Below are 19,360 nucleotides of genomic sequence, written 5' to 3' on the forward strand. Positions count from 1 at the left end.
TGATGCACTGAGGAATTAAAAAGGCATGGCAAAGTCTACAGCAGAATCCCTGTGTCTTAGTTCTTGTTCAGATTCTTATCCTTATGGCTATTTCTCCTTTCCCAGGGACATCAGGACACAATTGAGTTCTGCTTTGATAGGAATGGCAGAATCAGCATATCCTTACATGAGTTCTCCAGCAAATTTAATATCAACCCTTTCTTGTTACATTTTTTAGTAATTTTAAATAATACAAAATATAAAGACTTTTAAATTACCATTTCAAAATAACCCCTTCATTTTAGACCTGTCTTAGGATTTTTTCTGATTCTTCAGATCATGTTCTCCTCGTCCCTGAAATGACATGACAGAGAAGGATTTGGCCATTAGTATGAAGGGACTAAATTAGTCCTATCCATTAATTCCTCTGGAAGCAATAAGTCTCTGTACCCTTGACATTGGCCTAAACTGATGCATGACATTTTCATCCATTGCAGATTGCATCAGAGTCAGATTTTAATAATAAATACAGCATTTTTACTTCCTTCAGTTTTAACATCGGGAGCTTTGTGGGATGGGTGAATACACACAGGCTTTACAACACAGGGTAAATTACATCTATTCTAAATACAGGTCAGAAATGCAGAGGTTAGACAAAATAATTATCCCAGATTGGAACTGGAGATAGAGTGAGCCAGAGTAAGTTAGGGCAGACGAGAGCAAAGATCAAATATACCTCAAAGTAATCCACTCAGCATGTAGCTCTTGTATCCAGGTAGTAGCACTGAGGATACAGATCTCTTCAAAGGAAAAACCGCTACATACATTCCCCACAAATACGACTAATGAAATCTCACTGTTTCTTTCTTTTCTGCTTCTTTTTTTCCCTGCAGCTGCATTTTGTGAATAGTTCAGAATTAATTTTTGCCACTTGCAATATATTCTCCCAATTAGAATCACAGAATCATTTGTTGGAAAAGACCCTTAAAATCATCAAGTCCAATTGTGAGCCTGGCACTGCCAAATCTACCCCTAACCTGTGTCCCTAAGCACCACATATACACATCTTTTGAACTCCTCCAGGGATGGTGACTGCACCGCTGCCCCCCCTGGGCAGCCTGTTCCAATGCCTGACAGCCCTTACTGGGAAGAAATTTTTCCTAATATCCGATTTAAACCTCTTTGGCCACCTGGGCACAAACTGGCTCACGTTCAGCCGGCTGCCGACCAGTGCTTTTCCAGCTGCTCTTCCCTGAGCCCGTAGCCCTGCCTGGGGTTGTTGTGACCCAAGTGCAGGACTCAGCACTTGGCCTTGTTAAACCGCAAACAATTGGCCTCAGCCTATCGATCCAGCCAGTCCAAATCCCTCTGTATGGCCTTCCCACCCTCCAGCAGATCAACACTCCCACCCAGCTTGGTGTAATCTGCAAACTTACTGAGGGTGCACTTGATCCCCTCGTCCAGACCATTGATAAAGAGATTAAACAGAACTGGCCCCAATACTAAGCCCTGGGGAGCAGCACTTTTAATTTTAACTCCATTTACCACAACTCTTTGGGTCTGGCTGTCCAGCCAGTTTTGTACCCAGCAAAGGATGCGCCTGTCCAAGCCATGAGCAGCCAGTTTCTCCAGGAGAATGCTATGTGAAAGAGCATCAAAGGCTTTACTGCAGCACATGTACTTTCAAAATCTTTCGCAGCTTTCTGGAGGCAGCTTTATTTTATAGTAAATTCATCCTCTTCCCCACTGCTATCAAATATTACTCCTGGTGGTTTTGGTATTTACTCACTGAGAACAGGCACAAGTGACTGAAAAAAAGAATTATACCAAAGCATTTTCCTGTGTTGTGTCAGGAAGCACAGGTGTTACCAAGCGACTACAACAGTGCTGCTGGCATTTTGACCATGGCCTATTTGAGAACTTTTTCTTTTTAATCTAGCAGACTGGGAAATAATAAGAAACAACTCATGAAATCTAAAATTGCATGTAAGATTATCACAATAGTCCCTCTGGTCCTACAAATTTAATAGATTTTTCTGACCAATGACAAGAACATTACAGGATTCTCACATTGGATTGGTGGAATGAAAGATGTAAAAAGACATACTGACCTGAATGTCTAAGAAATTATGCTCTTCCATGCATGTTCCATAGGAAAACAGAGAGCATAAAAGAATGCTTATTTTATGTAAGTAAATTTTCAAAGTACATAACAACTTTTGAGACTGACCATATTTCATTTTTGTTAGTAGAGGAATACCTGTGAATAAAAACAATATGATGTTTCACTGCATTTCTTTTATATTGGTATTTGAGCTTTTGCCATTCTTTTTCTGTTTGGAAAAGTCACTGTGTTTTCCCTCCCTAATGAAATTCAGGTGAGCAAAGAGCAGTTCATTATTCTTTGGCAGACAAATAGCTGCCCTCTTTTCAAATATGCTAAGGGTTTATGTACAGAATTTCACTCCCAAATTGGTAATGACATAAATTAAACCATAAATGCAGTTGAAAACACTCTTTGCCAACAGAGTGATGGATTATAGTCTTGGTCCATTTTTGTGCCTATTGGTTATGATCTGTTAATAACACAGATTTGCCAGACAGATGTACCCACTTTCATATCTAATCAATTGCACGTGCAGAAACAAACACAAATCCCTAACAAAACAGAAGAAATCAAGGCTGGAGCAGTGGTTCTGACTTTACTGACTAAAACAACAACTGCAAAGCAAAATTTTCCCTGATTGTGTCATCGTAGTTTATAATTATTCTGAAATTGCATCTTACAGCGATTGTCTTTGGTCTGAGGTAGCAATCTTTCCTGGTTTTGTAGGCTGATGAGTTACAACCATTTTCTCTGAAATACTGACAGATGGCAAACAAATGAGGGATAAACTAACCTGCTAAATAATATGACATGAAATCTAGCATTTAAATTTCCATCTGGAATGCCTTTACACTCAAATAGTCTTCTGGGGTTTGGGTGTGGGTTTACTCAAAGTGCCGCACTGAGGCTGTAATGTAATTTTGAGTCCCTGGTAATAGGCTGAGGCGCACACATGGCTGCTCAACTGACATAAAAACCTCGAAGACCACAGAAGGCAGCAATTACACACCCTCCCAGGGTGCTCATTGCTCGGAGGTTTTCAACACGATTGCAAAAAGCTGCACAGCACACTGCTCAACAGCCACTTCCTGAAAACCATCAACCCTGGGATTGTGATCATAGTCTGATTTCAGCGTTCCCCGAGACTTCCCAACTTAATATTCCCTTTTCCTTTACTGTAAGTGATTTAGATACACTTTAAAAATAACACAAATCCTGGTTACTTTGCTCATAACTCCATTATCCTCTATGCTAATCCAATCAACCTATGTATTGACATATGCACTTTGCTCCAAATGACTTCATGGAAATCATCAATTAATAGTCAACACATCAGTTGCTGAGTGATTCTGGAATATATCAGTGGTAACATGCAAAAAAAAAACCCAACAACCCCACTAATTTTAGAAGGAAATGCAAAGTATTTATAAATACAGTGACTCAAAGTATTTTCATCTGACAGCCTCTCATTATCACTACTAAGGTCCAAGACTTCATGTCTGTAGATTTCAAACTTTTAAATCCTGGTTTGTATATCAAAATTATATTTCTTAGTGTATTTCTTTTCTTTTGGTAATGCAGTATGTTCAGGCTTCTTCCTCCTGTGTTTTTCGTAATACCACTAGCAATTTCTGAGCTATATGCTGGCACCAGGAGCCACTATTTTAAAAGAAAAATCCCAGTACATTGCATTTAACATGGACACATGCAGTAGGGACACTCATAAACAAAGCACATCTCAGTAATGCCTGACTTAGCCAGATGTTTCTATATCGAAATAAAGAACAGTAAGCGTAGTGGACCAAAATCCTTTTAGCATTATCCACTAGCAAAACTACAAAATCCACTAGCACTTATCTTAAAATAAGTGTTTTAATACCTGATTTGCTTTAATGAGGTTGGACTTGGTATTATGTTTACATTTTGGATTTACCCTCGGAGATGTTTGCGCAGTGTCCAAGGGGTTGCTTTATATATTATCATATTTTGTACAGAAAAGTAAAAATTCTTAAATATCAGCTCGAACATGTCTGTTAGGAACATTGTGTGTACATTAAATTATAAACACACAAAGTTCATTGGGGTCAATTCTTTTAGATTTTGAAATGTTATTTAGTAATTGGCTTTATATTTTAGATTTTACCATTAGTATCACATGATTAGTCAACATATAGGTAGGTATAAAAATGATACTCTTAGTGACGTGTTTGTGGCATGGCTGCACCTTCATTCAGCTATTTTACATACACATTTTCATCATACATGGAAATTTTTGAAAGTGTATGTGACTGCTAGGCTCTCCTTAGTGTTCCTACAATAGTTACTGATGAATTTTTGCTGGAGTCAGTGATTTGCCACAGAAAGGCAAGAGCACACATCTGAGAGCCTGAGACCAGACCTCCTGTCTCATACATGGTTGTCCCTAAAAAGAGACAACAGTTTACATGCATCCCTTGCTCAGTTCCAGGACTAGTGAAGGGTATCAGACTTCCAGCTCCCAATTCTGATGTCTATTTTTCACTAGTTTAAAGCTGTCTCAAATTATTCTGTTTATATTTTTTTCTTATTTTACCTTTTTTTCCCTCTGATGCTGTTCCCACACAACAGCTGGTGAAGAACACAGCTGTATTGTCTTTATGAGGACAGACAATTCCCTAGGGCCAAGTCTTTCCCACATTGACTATTAAGGCAAAATCTTATCTTTAGGCTTCCTATAATATGTCTAATTTGTAGATAAATAAATGAACAGAATATATTATTTCAGTCCACAATATAAAGTCTTAATAAAATAAAATTGGGATGATAGGGACGGTATGCTTGGGTGCTAACGGAAGACTCATTCCCATTACAGGACCCAAACAAGTGAGGAATACAGTTTGTACAGCAAGACGAACACAGTTCGTACAGTGTGAGAAACCATGGCCACGTGGTGGATGTGCAGCCAGTGGTCAGCAGCTGCTCTCAGTTCTGCAGAGGTTCTGCCTTTAGTCACCTGAGAGGCCTCGGCAAACAGGTCAGTATGGTTGTGACCCAATTTTCAGAGTTGCAAAATGGAGATTAAATACTCAATCACCTGCCTCACAGGGAAGTTAGAGAAGTTCTTTAAGATGTAAGGCACGCTACAAAGTATTCATTATTGTAAATGTGAGTTAATACAATGATCACTTTCTAGAATCAGCTCCACTAACACTATGAGGTTACTACGCAGGTGAAAAGCAGCCCGCTAAGCAGCCTGCCCCAATTACCTCTGAGACAAACCCGTGCTGTGTTTCTTTTCTAGAGCTCCCATAAAGAATGACTGTGACTCAGTTGATAGGTAGGTTCAATAGTGTGCTTGAAACCACTCTAACACACTGCATAATGCCTGCTGAGGTTTGAGAGCCCTTGTTTGTTCTTGTGAGTGGTAACTGATTTTTATAGCCATTTCAAGAGCATAATTTGTGACTATCAAAGCACTGCTAACTACTGTAATTTAGATTCTCCCCTTTAAATCCAGTGACTTGAAGGAAACTGCGTCAAGTTACAGCAGATGAGCTCTCTGCTCTGTTTAATCAGAAACTGTATTTCAAGTTGTTACTTAAAGGTGAACATCTCTGTCTGCAAAGAGACAGTAAAAGGCCTATCCACAACTTTACTCGTTTACCATGTCTGGACACTGCATGTCCAGGCATTGACTTCTTTTGTGCCCAGGATCTGAACTACTTCTCCAGCTCCCTCTCTATGTTCAAAGGGAAAGACTTTTAAAAACGAACCAACTGCTGCAAGCATGGCACTGACATGGACTGTCACTGGGGTATTCAACAAGTTCCTTTGTTTCCTTCCCGTCATTGTAACAGGAGATTATGTGAAACTCTGTTAGTTTTTCCACAGAGACTGTCTAGAGTTTTGGAAGATATTGTAGGAAGAGAGGAATAATGTTGCAAACAACTACTTAAAACACATTCTATGCCTATATCCAAATAATTTTGGTTAACTGTTGCTGTACTGTGAAGAGTAGGTGTAATGCTAGCTGTTAATGTAATGCTATGTTCAGCTCTTTCAGTGGGTTTCAGAAAGACCTAGAAGTTAAATAAGACACATTTTAATTTAAATCACAAATTTATCCAAGTCCACCATAGGAATGAAGCTTATATGAATTTAAAATCAAAGACTTGATGGTTAGTTTCTTTATATATGCAACTGAAGCTTCATTTGCTGTGTAAGTGGCGAGACTGCAAGCCAGTATGACCTCCAAAATATGTAAATGAAAATGAAAAGCTAACACTTTCACAGAATAGTAACACTTCCATCCCTCAGTTCTCAAAAGAGTACCGTTCTTTTTCTACCCCTAAAGAGCATTGCCTGCAATAGGGTGGAGGACAAAAGGAACAGGAGAGGTTTGGCAGTTGGCTTAATAGGACCAAGATGCTACATCCTGGCTGAGAGGCAAGAGTTGCCCAGCCAGCCAAGGGAGGTGGTGCTTCCTGGAGGACACTGTCACCTCAGGCCTTGTGGTCCTACCCAGCTGTAAGCACCCTCTAGGAACAGAGAAGAAAGTAGGTGTGCTCCTGTTTTCAAAGCTATCTATATTTTTTTATTTGTAGCTTCCACTAGCAAGCATTTCAAAGTCTAATTATTTACTATAACCAAAACGTATTCTCTTTGGTAGCTTTTAAATCTGCTTTCTGCTCTTTTCCTTGTTTCCTTCTTGCTTACATTTGGGAATGATTATTTGTTGTCTCAGTTGATCACACCATCTTCGATTTTATTGCTGTATCGTACTTCTTTTCATCTTTTTTTCGAACATTTTACAAGTCCTAGACTATGACTTGTTCTTGCTTGGAAGTCAGGCCATATTTTTCACTATCATTTTCACCCTTCTTGTTAGTTGTTGGCCACTTTAATAGCATAAGTTTCGTTATGATTTCCGTGGTCAAACTAGCTTCATTTTTAACTCACTTCTTAGCTCAAGCTAGAGATAGCGTATGGTAAGAATCAGATTAAGCTGCAAAACTTAAGTAGACATGAAACAGTGAGGGCAAGACTGTAAGAACTTGAAGAGCTTCTTGCTAATAGTGTCCCTCACGTTTTCATTAGGTGCCAACCAAGATTAATCTAGCTTGAGTTGGAGTGAGCCAAAATATTGCATGAGGAAGGAGTCTCATATGATGCATCATTCATGCATTTGTGCTGCTACTAGCAGAGAGCTCAGGACAATCCCAATAAGCCTCTCCCTGCCTTTTCTGTCTTCCCTAAAGCTGACCTGACTGCGAGATGGTTTTGATCCTGTTGCAGCATCATTTAATACATTAAAAGAATAATGTGGCTATTTCTTTAAGAGAGCAATGGTGATTGAGGCATGTACAAAATATAAGACATTGAAGAGTAAATGATCATAATTAAAGTATTATTTTAGAAGTTGTTTACAGATTTATAGCATAACTACAGTTATTCAGGTTAATGAAACTCAGGTTGCTTTGTATCAGTGACTGCATATGTTATCTGAAGTCATATGGTATCCAGAGGAGATCATACAGTACAAAATACTTTTTCTGTCCCTCGATAAGTTTGTTAGTGAAGGCTTGTGACCACAAGGTCCATTTTCCTTTGTTTCACTCTCCTCACACACACCACTAAGACCTGCAGCAGCACACTTTTGAAAAAGCGTGTGCAGTGAAGATTTTAGAAACCACTGAAGTATGTAACAATCTACAAGGGGCTAACTTCCAATGGCATCATAACTGGAGAATGGAAAAGCTGTTAAAGCAGCTGAATCCATGCTCCTAAAGCATTTGTGACTACCTGTCTCCTAGAGCACCACAAAAGCCACATAAATTCTCACATCAGCATAGGGGAAAGTGGGCCACTTGCTGCCTGGCATGAACTGGAAAAAGAGCCAAGATACAGGTGAAAAAGGAAGAGAAGTCTTCTGTGAACAAGAGAGCACAACAAAGCTGTCCCAGGGCTGCACCGCTGCAGCACCAGCTCAGCCCTGCTTGGAGGAGCTGTGCAGCGCCGGGTTCTGGCACACTCTGAAGAGATACGTTCCCCCTCGGCCCCTGCGATTTTATTCAAGCATCTTCAGTCCCTTTTTGTGCAACATCATTCCCCCTGCCTAGCTCAGCTGGGGGGCATAATTAACAAAACACCTTACAAACTGAACCAGACTGCAGGGAAATAAGCCAAGCTAGCCATGCTTTGCAATAAGTCTCTTGTAGCTGGGATCTGGGTTAAAGACTTCAGGAAGAAAGACTTCTGTAATTTTTTTTTTTTTTTCCCCAAGGAAAATGCATTCTTCATCAGGGTTAAATATTTTTCTCTTTTTTTATTCCCTGCCCCCAAATTGGCTCATCCATCACTAGAATCAATATGAATGCAAAGATTTTGGTGGATTTGTTGTCATGGAAACCACTTCTCCTCTCTGATATCCCTTACAGGCTTTCCAGACCTTTTCTTGCCTTTAAATTACCATTCTATGCTACATTCCAAACACGCTGTATTTTAATTCCATGTTGTGAACTTAATTTGAAAACAAACTGTGCACAATCACGGCAAAACCAGCAGCCAAAAGATAAGCCAGTCCCTGCTGGCAGACTGAAGCAGCTGTCTGAGCAAATAAGCACTGATGGTCCCAAAATGGCTGCTGAGGAAAGTCAGGCTGAGAGCCCTCTCCCTCCGAGGGCTGTCACTCTGCAAGTTATGACTTCTGTGAGATCGGTTTTATGCTTCTCTTTTCTCTCTGGAGCTGCTTTGTTGCCCAGAGAAAGGCTCATTTTGTGATTAAGGCAGTAAGGCATGAAATTAGGATCCAGACCAGTTACAGTTACTCACATAAATAAAGTTTGCAGGATTTAATCTTTTGAGACCTTCTTTTTTCCCCAGTTGTCACAAGCTGCTAGGCAAGCCACTTAGCTTTTTGCTAGTTTGTCTGTATGGAACATAAAGGTAATCCATACAGCTACCTACCAAATATGCTGAGCTGAAGATACTGCAGCAGACACCAAGATCATATAGAAAGCTTTATATGAATATAAACCTGGTGTTACTTGTGATGCATTTATAACCAGCTGTCATGTTCAAGTTTCAAGCTAACTACGTATTTCTTTAAGAGGTAATACAAAAGTTACATATTTGTTCCAATTTAGAAGTTATATTGTAGAAGTTTTCCTAGAAAGCCCAAGAAGTTTGGGCACACACAGTTCCTATTTAAAGCAAATGCAATCTGTGCTCTTAACATCATAGATCCTTACAAAAACATCTACTCAATAAGGAACTACCCTCTAAAGCAATGTAATGCAAGACAGGAGGAAGAAATAGAATAAAAAATTACAGTTTATGGTAGTATGGAGAGTTAAGGAGCTGGCAGGGAGACACAGTGTGACAGGAGCTGGAGAGGGAGTTGGATTTTCAGTTTCTCTTTGCTTCTTTGTTCCCCCTATCCCCCCACTAGGCAGTTGCTTTCATTTAGCATAATTTACTATTGGTTGCTATCATTTACATTACCAATGCTATTAGCAAAAATGATTTAGTGTATTTTAAAATGGTGCTGTGCAAAGGTACTGTATAAAGCAGGTGCTATGTAAAGCATTATAAATGTGAAGAGGTGTTATCTCCTTACAGAGTCTGCAAGTCATTTCTGAGCCACATATCTGCACTACTCAGCAAAGGGAGTCTGATTTGGGTCAAACTTTTTACTTTGTTTGTTTGTTTTAATCTGGGCAGGTAATTTTGTTAACTTTTTAAGCACCCTTTACAAATCTAGTGAAAGCTTCTAACTGAAACTTTATGAAAAGAGAAGGTCAAAAATCAAACATTATGGCTTTTCCAGAATTCAGTTCATCTAACTTTACAAGTATCTTTAGAATGAGCAAAACACTAACAAGTAGATAATCTATTTACAATGTCTTGCCTCAATAGTTCTTGTGCTCTGCTGATGTGGTAAGGTCACAGCCAGAGCAGAACTGCTCCTGGGGCTGATGAGGAGCTCAAACAGAGGCAAGTCCATCTATTCCAGACAGCAGCATCTGCCTGAAAGCCAGAACCATAACAGCTACAGCAGCTCAGTTCCCTCCCCGTTCTGCTGGGAGCCATCTCGAGCGCTGGCCTGAACTTGGCCCCTTTCTCAACTGCCACATGACACCATCCCAGACTTACTTTTGTACTTCAGCCTGTAAAGAAAGTTCCTTCTCTAGGACAGTCATGATTACAAATTAAATTATGTTGCTTAACACAGGCAGTAGCTAAGACCTGACATGTTCTGCCAAGGGTTGTGGCTGAAAGACCCTGTTTGCCTTCATGTTTATAGAGTCCTTATTTAGTTGCCGTTTCCCTGCAAATAAACTGCAACCAGAGTCCTGTAGAAGGTTTACTGACAGTGTGAATTTGGAAGTTGCTTTAGCACTAGATCATTCTCTTTTAAATAGTGGAAATTGGAAATCTAACTAGCCTGTTAATCCTCTGAATTAATACTTTGGGGGAAAGAACCAAGCTGCAATTAGCAAGTCAGCAAGCTGCAGACATTTCTGTGTCTGAAAACATGAGTTTAAAACAGCTAAAGTCAATTGTTTTTGATTTTATTTTAAATTAAAGTACCGAGATATTAGCTTCAGATTCTGCCTTTTCCGTAGGAAGCATTATACTTTTTATGCCCTCTGTTTAGTATTTCATAGAATCATAGAATAGTTTGGGTTGAAGGGACCTTCCGAGCTCCCCCAGTGCCACCCCTGCCATGAGCAGGGACATCTTCACCAGCTCAGGTTGCTCAGAGCCCTGTCCAGCCTGGCCTGGGATGTCTCCAGGGATGGTTCATCCACCACCTCTCTGGCCAACCTGGGCCAGGCTCTCACCACCTTAATTTCAAAAATTTCTTCCTCACGTCTGGCCTGAATCTCCCTTCTTTAGTTTAAAACCATCACCCCTTGTCCTGTCGCAACACGCCCTGCCGAAGTCTGTCCCTATCTTTCTTGTAAGCCACTTTTAAGCACTGAAAGGCCACAAGATCTCCCTGGAGCCTTCTTTGCTCCAGGCTGAACACCCCAACTCTCTCAGCCTGTCCTCATAGCAAAGCTGTTCCAGCCTTTTTACTGACTCTTGTTCAGTGATTCTAAACTTATTTATTAGGTCAGTGGTATTTGGTGCTGAAAGAAAGTGGGTTTGTTTCTATCATTCTATAGTGAAAATAAAAAATGAAAAAAACAAACTTACCCTGCTTGCGCTTCTCCTCAGAAGTTAAGAAAGGATTTTTGCCTACATTTGCCTATTGATTGTCTTGTGAAAGCATGGATTGTCCTGAAGTACTGATAAGAAAATAATTTTTAAAAAAATGCTAGGAAGGAGGGGGAAAAAAAAGATAGCAGCAAATGCAAAAGAATAATTCTCCAAATAGAAGACCAAGTCTGTTCCAGTTATTTTTGTAAAGGGTTGATTGCAATTTGCATCCTGCTCAACCAGCATCTGCCATCAGCAGTGCTCAGTAGTCCTTTCTTTTTTTTTACTTTGTATTTTGCCTGTGAATGTTGCTTGATGACATTTCCTTCCCAAATCATTGCAAAGTGATCATCTACCCTTCTCCTTAAACCTGAACATACCTTGCTACAAGGTACAGGCAATTTGCAGTTTATATTCCAACCACCACACAGTTATGGCCCCAGGTTGCTTTACGTGGGTGTCATGTTGACCTCTTAGAGTGTGCTTACATAGAATATTATTGGTAAATTGTATTCCCCAGGGAATACATTTGAAATGTGGGAATTCTACGATGCAGAATAGCATCTTGTATTATCCTTTGTACTGAAAGACAGCAGATGGGGAGTAAGAAGGAAAAATAAATCTCTCCAAATCATACACTTTCCTTCTCCACATTGCACACCAAGTTCACAGAGACACATCTGGAGTTAGCAGAGAACAAAGCACTCTTGTAGGACAACCTGCCAAAAATACCCCAGAATCCTTCATGAAGAGGACGTCGTTACATGGGAACTGCAGCAAGTCACCCATACAACCAAATAAAAACACTGTTTGACTGAAAGTGAGGTTTGCATTTTCCATTCGATGTTGGTGAGCAGAATCAACCCCACAGTGACTTAAATTGCCAGGAAACTTGTCTCTTTGCAGGGCAGACAGGGACAGAAAATAGATCTGTTGTTCCTGTGCAGTTTTGTTTTTGTATTTTTTTGAGTCTTCTTGATTTCATAATCAGATACAGATGTTGTTTGTTTACCCATTTGCCTCTTAGTCTTGCTCAATGTATTTTGATGACTGATAAAAGGAAGTTCATATTTTATCAGTTGTTAACCAAAGTGAACCTGTAATTTCTTTCCCTACAACCCCCAGCATGAGGTGTCGTGTCCAGAAAGCTCCTTTGTCCACTGCCACTTACTCAAAGACTAAAGAATTCTAGTAAGAAAACAACAGTGAGAACCTCCACAGATTCCTCTTGAGAATATTACTGGAAATTGATACTGCCTTGAAATTGCTGGCAAGAAAAGAAAACCACCCATCAGCAGGTGCTAGATCAGTGCCTAATCTGTAAAACAGAAGGCTACCTTCCAGCCATTTCCAACACTGGCTGCTAAATTAGAGAAATTGAGTTGGATTTAGGCAAATACTGCTCACAAGTGGTTATCCAAAGAGCCTAGTTGTGGAAAGACTGCTGCACTTGATCAAAAGGCAGTGAGCAAAAGTTCTGATAACCAGAACACAGTGCAGAACTAATTGCGATCATTTCCAGTCAGGTAATAACTTAACTGTTTGTATTTATTTTAAATGGTAGCTGAAAATGTGAACAAACCTGATATCCCACCCTTTTAAATGAAGTCTGCTGGTGGGCAAACATTGCTTTATTCAGAAGAAAGAGCAGGAGATAAAAAAAGGCAATAAGCAGTATTAGAAGGAATGACTGGTGGTATGACAGCAGGGATTTTGCTAATGTAAGCAGCATATTATGTCAACAAAAGATAGCAGAATTCTGTGTGCTAGCCTGCAGTTCAGCTAACTACAAGCATTTGTAGTTGCAAAGTCAATTTTACTATGGCGAGTAAGCTACTAAGCTTCAGGGAGCTGGGTTTTAGAATGCTAAGTAGTAAAGCAAAGAGTTTATGGACAGGAAGACTCAAAAGGACAGAACAAATGGCAGGTTGATTGGAAGGGAAACTAAGGTGTAAATTTTCCATTAGCATTAATGGGACACTCATGTCTAATTCTGCACACACTGAACTGGTACAGTTGAAGAAAGAAATAGTATTTGTAATTAGGTTTTTCCAGTGGGAAATAAAAAAACATACTGAAGTAAAACAAAAGCAAAAAAAGGCAAAGAGGATGTTTTTAAAGTGCCCTCATGGCACAGAAGCAGTGTTGATCCAAAGGGACAGAAGACAAAGGTACAGGGTTCTTGGTTTAAATACAGAAGATTTGTTGTCCCGAAGAGTCAGGTCTATGGGAAGTCCTGGTACACAAAACAAGTGTAGAAGCTGTTCCAAGAGGTGTTCTAGAAGATTTTATTTTAAAATGCATTTCCGTTCAATTATGCACCAAAAGTATATACCACTTGTCAAATCTTGTATCAACTCAGCTGCAAAAAGGAGTGGTAAAGAAATAATTGCAGAAGAACTGGCATTCTGCCTTGAGCAATGGCTTATATCTGCTAGGGCAGAGACATGGATAGCAACTGGAGTAATCACTATTTAACACAGTTAACCTGCTCTTCCTTGCTCTTCTGGCCACAGCTCAGGGAAGCACAGGAACGCCGTAAGTCTTGCAGGTTTCCAATTCAAGCCCTAATTCAGACACAGTTGTGTATCGGGGGTAGAGACATGCTTGACTGGCAAGTGAGGATTTTTGATCTCCTAGGAATCATATGTGCATCTGATGCCACTATTCACAGCATGTCTGATCTTGCTCCATTTTGCAGAGATGAAAGCCTGAGCTTCAGTTTCCACACACTCCTGAGGGGCCTCTCCAAGCCAGCCCACGTACCCTCCATGCTTCGTAAGAGCGCTCAGGCACAAGTAGTTAGGAGTGAACAAGGAGCGAATGTGCTAGTTGGTGTTCCCTTTAGTGTCAGTCACTATTATATGTGACTTTAACTAGTGTTAGCAGCTTAATATGGTTGAGGTTAATGAGCCATTCAGTGAGATCCAGCTTTCCAGTCTGTTGGGTTGATGAATTAATCAACACTACTTAAAACTCCTTGTTTGCGTTGGAATGCTGCTGGCTCCCGGTACAGAATGGAGAGAGCTGTCTGCACCGTGTGCTGTGGCCTTTCATTGTATCGCACAAATAGGTAGATACATGGGAATTACTGATATACACTGGCTGATATCTATCAAACACAACAAAATAATCCTTGCTCATCAAACTAGCTTTCTTTGTAGAAAACTACTGAAATTGCTCCATAAGTTTCAAATTCAGTATAGTACTCTTTCAGGGGGCTCTTTTATTTTCCCTGGCTACTCTCTCCCTTTATTAACTCCATCCCTTTCTCCTGTTTAATTTCTTGTCCAGTGGAAACAAACAAACCCCCACCTTAAAATACTTCAAGTAGATCTGGTTTTGCTTTTTTTTTTTTTTTTACATGTGCTGAGAAATCAAATACTGGAAAACTGTTAGGTACAGCACAGTACAGATATCCCACAGAGGTGAATACATCAACCACACTCTTTCTCATCACTGAGAGAAACCTTTTCTTTCTGTAAGCCCATGTTTATATGTAATTAAACACTGAGATTCCCTGTTTATACCTGGCCTACAGCAAAGGCACACAGAGCATGGTCACCAGAGGCTCTTTCTCCGTGGTCTTGCACTGGCCTGGATACACCACAGGTATCTGCAATGGCAACTGTATTGAGGATAGTTGCTGGAGATTCTAGCTTACCCCATTACAAAACACACCAATATGTCTAAAAGACGGAACTGAAAAATGACAGTTTATACATGTTGCTTCTGATCACACATGCATTAAGCTGGAACTACCTGGTCTTCACATAGAGGTTTTTTGTTTGTCTTAGTAGAGCTTCTATTAGAAAGTTTTTTGTATCGTTCTTATCCATTGCTTTCTGTTGTTATAGAGTGACAGCACTCAACATTTGGAGCATCGGTGGTCTGGCTGCTCCCTGGGAGCCCACAGGGATAATGCAACCCCGCAGTACCCAAGTAGGACAGACCCAGGGATAATGGCAGCCCCTCCACCAACAGACTAGATAATCAGGGAAGTTTGTGGCCATGAGACAGGTCTCCCATAAACTAGAAAGTGAGTTTAACAAGTGAAGATCAACAGGTCCATTGCCTCACATAGGTATGGCTGTGACTGAGCTGGGAATTCATAATCCCACATGCTAGAGCTCCTGTGCCTAAACTGAGTTTAAATAGAATCATAGAATCACTTGGGTTGGAAAAGGCCCTTAAGACCATCAAGTCCTACCGTTAGCTCGGCACTGCCTAGTCCACCACTAACCAATGTCCCTCAGCACCATGCCATGAGGCTCCTGAGCCCATGGGCGGAGGATGTGGGAGGAGCCTCCAGGTGGAGCTGGGCAGGGTCGTTAAGGCCTAAAGTGTCTCAGCACAGGGAATAATGTCTCTCTTCTTTCTCTGCATGGCTTAGGAGAAAAGTACAGTAAATATATTACTTAATTCAGATGAAAATTTAAATGCTACTTTACATTAATGTACAATAAAATTCTAAAAAAACACCCACCTTTTTAATTTGGGAGTATTGTATTTGATGGTTTGATGGTTATTCAGGGGTAGCCAGTGAAAAGTGGTATTTTCTGTGGGAGATGGAGGATACAGGAAACAGTTCAAGTGAAAGTTCCATCAGAGAATCAGCTAAAGGAAAAAGGATATTTTAAAAACTAGTGTCTGGAACTGGTGTTTAAATTATAATGTCCCTTAAGGACTGTAAACTGTGGAGGGATGGGAGCTATTTTTTTATTTTATAGTACATTGTTCAAGTTGCCACAAGATGAACTTTAATTGAACTGCTAGTGTGTCTGGAGTATTTTAAGTTTTAGAGATATTGCAATATATACTGAACTTTGTATGGGGTCAGAGATAATAGAATGGATGCTGCCTGAGGCAAGGCTGTTTCTCATGGCATGAAACAATCATTCTTATGGTTCCTATTTTTTAGTACTATTTTCTCCTCTTCCATAAAAGGTTCTTATGAACAAATTCAGACTATGAACAAATTCAGACTCTGAACACACTGATGAAATACAGAGTTACAGAGGGCAGGATTTGGATGAAGTGTCCTGTGTTCTGTGAGAGCAGGGTGGATGTACATTAACTGGCAGCAGCCATGGCAATGGCATAGGCAGGTGTCATCAGTAAAAATACTAAAAGTGTGAGGTTATTATTCCTATGCCTCTGTGACCCAATGGTGCTTTAGTGTTTTTGTGGGATTTTTGTTTGTTTATCAGTTTCATATTATCTGGGGATCATAAGATACATGTATGAAACAACCAGCCCTAGGAGAAAAAATGTAACTATCGTGTAAGAACAGTTTTTACTTCATCCAGACCAAAGGCATTTCTTATTCATATAAGCAGCAAAGAGAAAGCAAGATGCTGCTTCTGAAACAAAAGAGGACATTGATCTGACTAAATGTAGGAATCTCCATGGAAAGAATCACCCAGGATCCCTTTATAGTCAGTGGAACCCTAGTCTAAGTAGTCTAATAGAGTCTAGGAGCAAATTCTTGTCATCCTGATTTGTATCTACAATAGCTCTAATGACAGCCTGCCTTGAAAAAGACCATTTGTTCCTTGCAAAGAAAGCTTCCTTGACTAGCTCGTATAGAAACATTTATATTGTAAAATTAAGTGAGACAAATCTTAGTCTGGCTGAGAGAACCTCTTAATGAATTTCTTTCAGTAAATGAAAGAGGTCAATTGTGACTTGACCTAATGGCACAACTGGTGGCAAGTAAAGCTGTGCTCATGGTAGATAACAGTATGGGCTGCTGAAGCAATAGTTAGATCAGTACTAAAAAAGATAAATCTTTTGCTGCTAAAAAGGGAAGTTGCATCAATCGCATGGGAAGAATTTTCAGGTGGGAGGAAAAAAAAAAAAGGGAGCATTTGTCTTACAGCAGTTCTTTCCTGAGATGTTAAAAGCCATGGCTGTGTTAGTCATAAGCAACTGCAGGACATGCCGCACCTGAACTCTGAAGATATTTCTGTGGTGCTAAGATATAAGAAATTTTAATTTTCTTAAATATTCTATAGAACAAAAGCTCCTGGTCTACTAGATGATTTACAAATCTATTCAATAAATATTATAAAATATTTACACTGCGTTCTCAACTGCAATGTTAAATGTTATTGTTATTTATCAAAGATTTTATTGTCAAATATTTACCTCTTCAGATCATTTGTATAAGAGTTCTGTAAGCAGAGTAATTGTAACTAAAAGTGATGATTATGAGATAACATTCACTGCAGTGAATATATTTGATTCTAGAAAAAACCTGTTGCTACTCACCTTAACTGGGAAAGGACAGTTTGCTGTGCTCCACTATCCAAAGAGATGCTTGAAATGAATGTAGAGCATCAAGATATCATTAGAGGGATCATGTTCATACAGCAGTAGCAATGTAAGGCCCAACCCCCTGTGGCATTAATTATAAACAGAATACACGAAGACAGTTACATGCAGAACTGAAGAAGGGGACATGATGTCAAGGGAAATATATTTTGTTGAACAAACCTTCCTTACACTTGGTAATATTTTTCCTTTGGCATTGCTAAGCGTCAGCACACTGAGAAGTCAATAAACAAAAATGATCCTCCCCACAGACTCTCCAGCTGCCCACAGAAATCCTCACTCATTTTCAAAAGAAGACTCTGCATACCACTCCAAGGATGCTGTTGCATGTCAAAATGATGAATCTAGAACAAATGTATGGGAAAGTATCCTAACTTGGGTGAGCGCTGTCAAACAGTAGGACACAGATAAATCAGCTGCCAAATCCAGCAACATTTCTTGCTGGAGGGCAATTACACACACTTTCCAGCAATGAGAGATACTTGTATTGGTCTTTTTACACCGTATCAGCAAATACTTCTGCCTCCTCTGTTCCCCCTATCTGCGAGACTCATAAAATGTAGAATTTTTAAAACTATATATGCATTTATGTGCATATGCATAATCCATGTTTTACACACATGCCCAGGCGCTGTTTCATATCTCCACACGTGGGTCTAGCCAGGAGCTGTTCTTTCTGCCACTACTGCTGTAGCTGGAAGCTCTAAATTAGCGTTGAGCCGGAATGGGCTATTACTGCTTCTGGCAGCCAGAATGAGACAGATCTTGAGAGCTCAAGGCACAACCACCATTCTTGTTAGATACACGGTGAGTAGGTTAGTGCAAAAATCACTGCAAATTATGGGAGAAAAAGAAAGATTCCTCTTGCCTCTTATTTTCTCAGTATGTCTTCTGTTTGACACAGCAGTTCACACCATGTAATGATGGGAAGATATGGTCCTTGCTTGTTTTCTGTCTTTTTTATTTACTCAGCCAAAAGCTCAGGACATCATCCTAAGGGCACTTTCTCTATAGATGCTATTCTCTTGGAATGCCCTGCTGAAACACATGTCCAGGTGGGGCTTGCAGTGGTACCCCAAGTTGCTGCCTGTCTCTGGACTCCTTTGGATTATATTTACCTTATTGGTTCCTTGCAGAACCACTGTGATATATGACGCTCTGCAATAATATGACCTATACATTCTGATGGGAGAATGTACAAATTCAAACAGAGGAAAAAAACTTGTGTTTTCCTTTAGTTCAAATATTTGAGTAAGTCACCATAGTTTTGAAGTGGACATAAAACCCAAATTCTTACTCTATCTTGGACCCACTTCTGTAAAGGATCCTATGTGAATAAATCCCTGTATCTACATGGAGGGGTGGATGCAGCCCCACTCTAACTGTAAGGGTGTAGCGTCTTGGGCTATTTATCTCAGTCCTAGAAGGGATATTAGCATATTTCTGCCCTTTAGCCTCTGTCTTCTACTTCCCCTCACAGTGTTAAAACCACCTAAAATCCTACAGCTTCTCTCACTTATCAAAAGGAAGCCACAGCAACACTGGTTGCCCTAGAGAAGGGAAGGGACTTCAGCAGGAGGTGACCCCTCAGCGTCCCTTGTCTCAGGCACAGCTTACCTGAGCAAACTGCAATACAGGGCCTCTCAGCTACTCACACTAGGAATGGTGTAGACATTAGTTATTCTATTCACATCACTATTTAATTCAGAGGTTATTTTAGTTATTTAGAAAATAAACTGTCAGAATATTATT

General features: G+C 40.0%; 1 long non-coding RNA gene across 1 annotated transcript; it reads right to left on the reverse strand.

Annotated features, from left to right (window-relative positions):
* Positions 1 to 197: 197 nt before the first annotated feature.
* LOC139828694 (uncharacterized) lies at positions 198 to 17,666 on the reverse strand. Its single transcript, XR_011740608.1, has 3 exons — positions 17,546 to 17,666; positions 15,759 to 15,889; positions 198 to 333 (listed from the first exon to the last, which is right to left on the reverse strand). It is a non-coding gene; the product is annotated as an uncharacterized lncRNA (long non-coding RNA).
* Between the last annotated feature and the right edge of the window lie 1,694 nt (positions 17,667 to 19,360).

The sequence above is a fragment of the Patagioenas fasciata genome, chromosome 10, assembly GCF_037038585.1.
Source record: "Patagioenas fasciata isolate bPatFas1 chromosome 10, bPatFas1.hap1, whole genome shotgun sequence".
Taxonomy (NCBI): Eukaryota; Metazoa; Chordata; class Aves; order Columbiformes; family Columbidae; genus Patagioenas; species Patagioenas fasciata.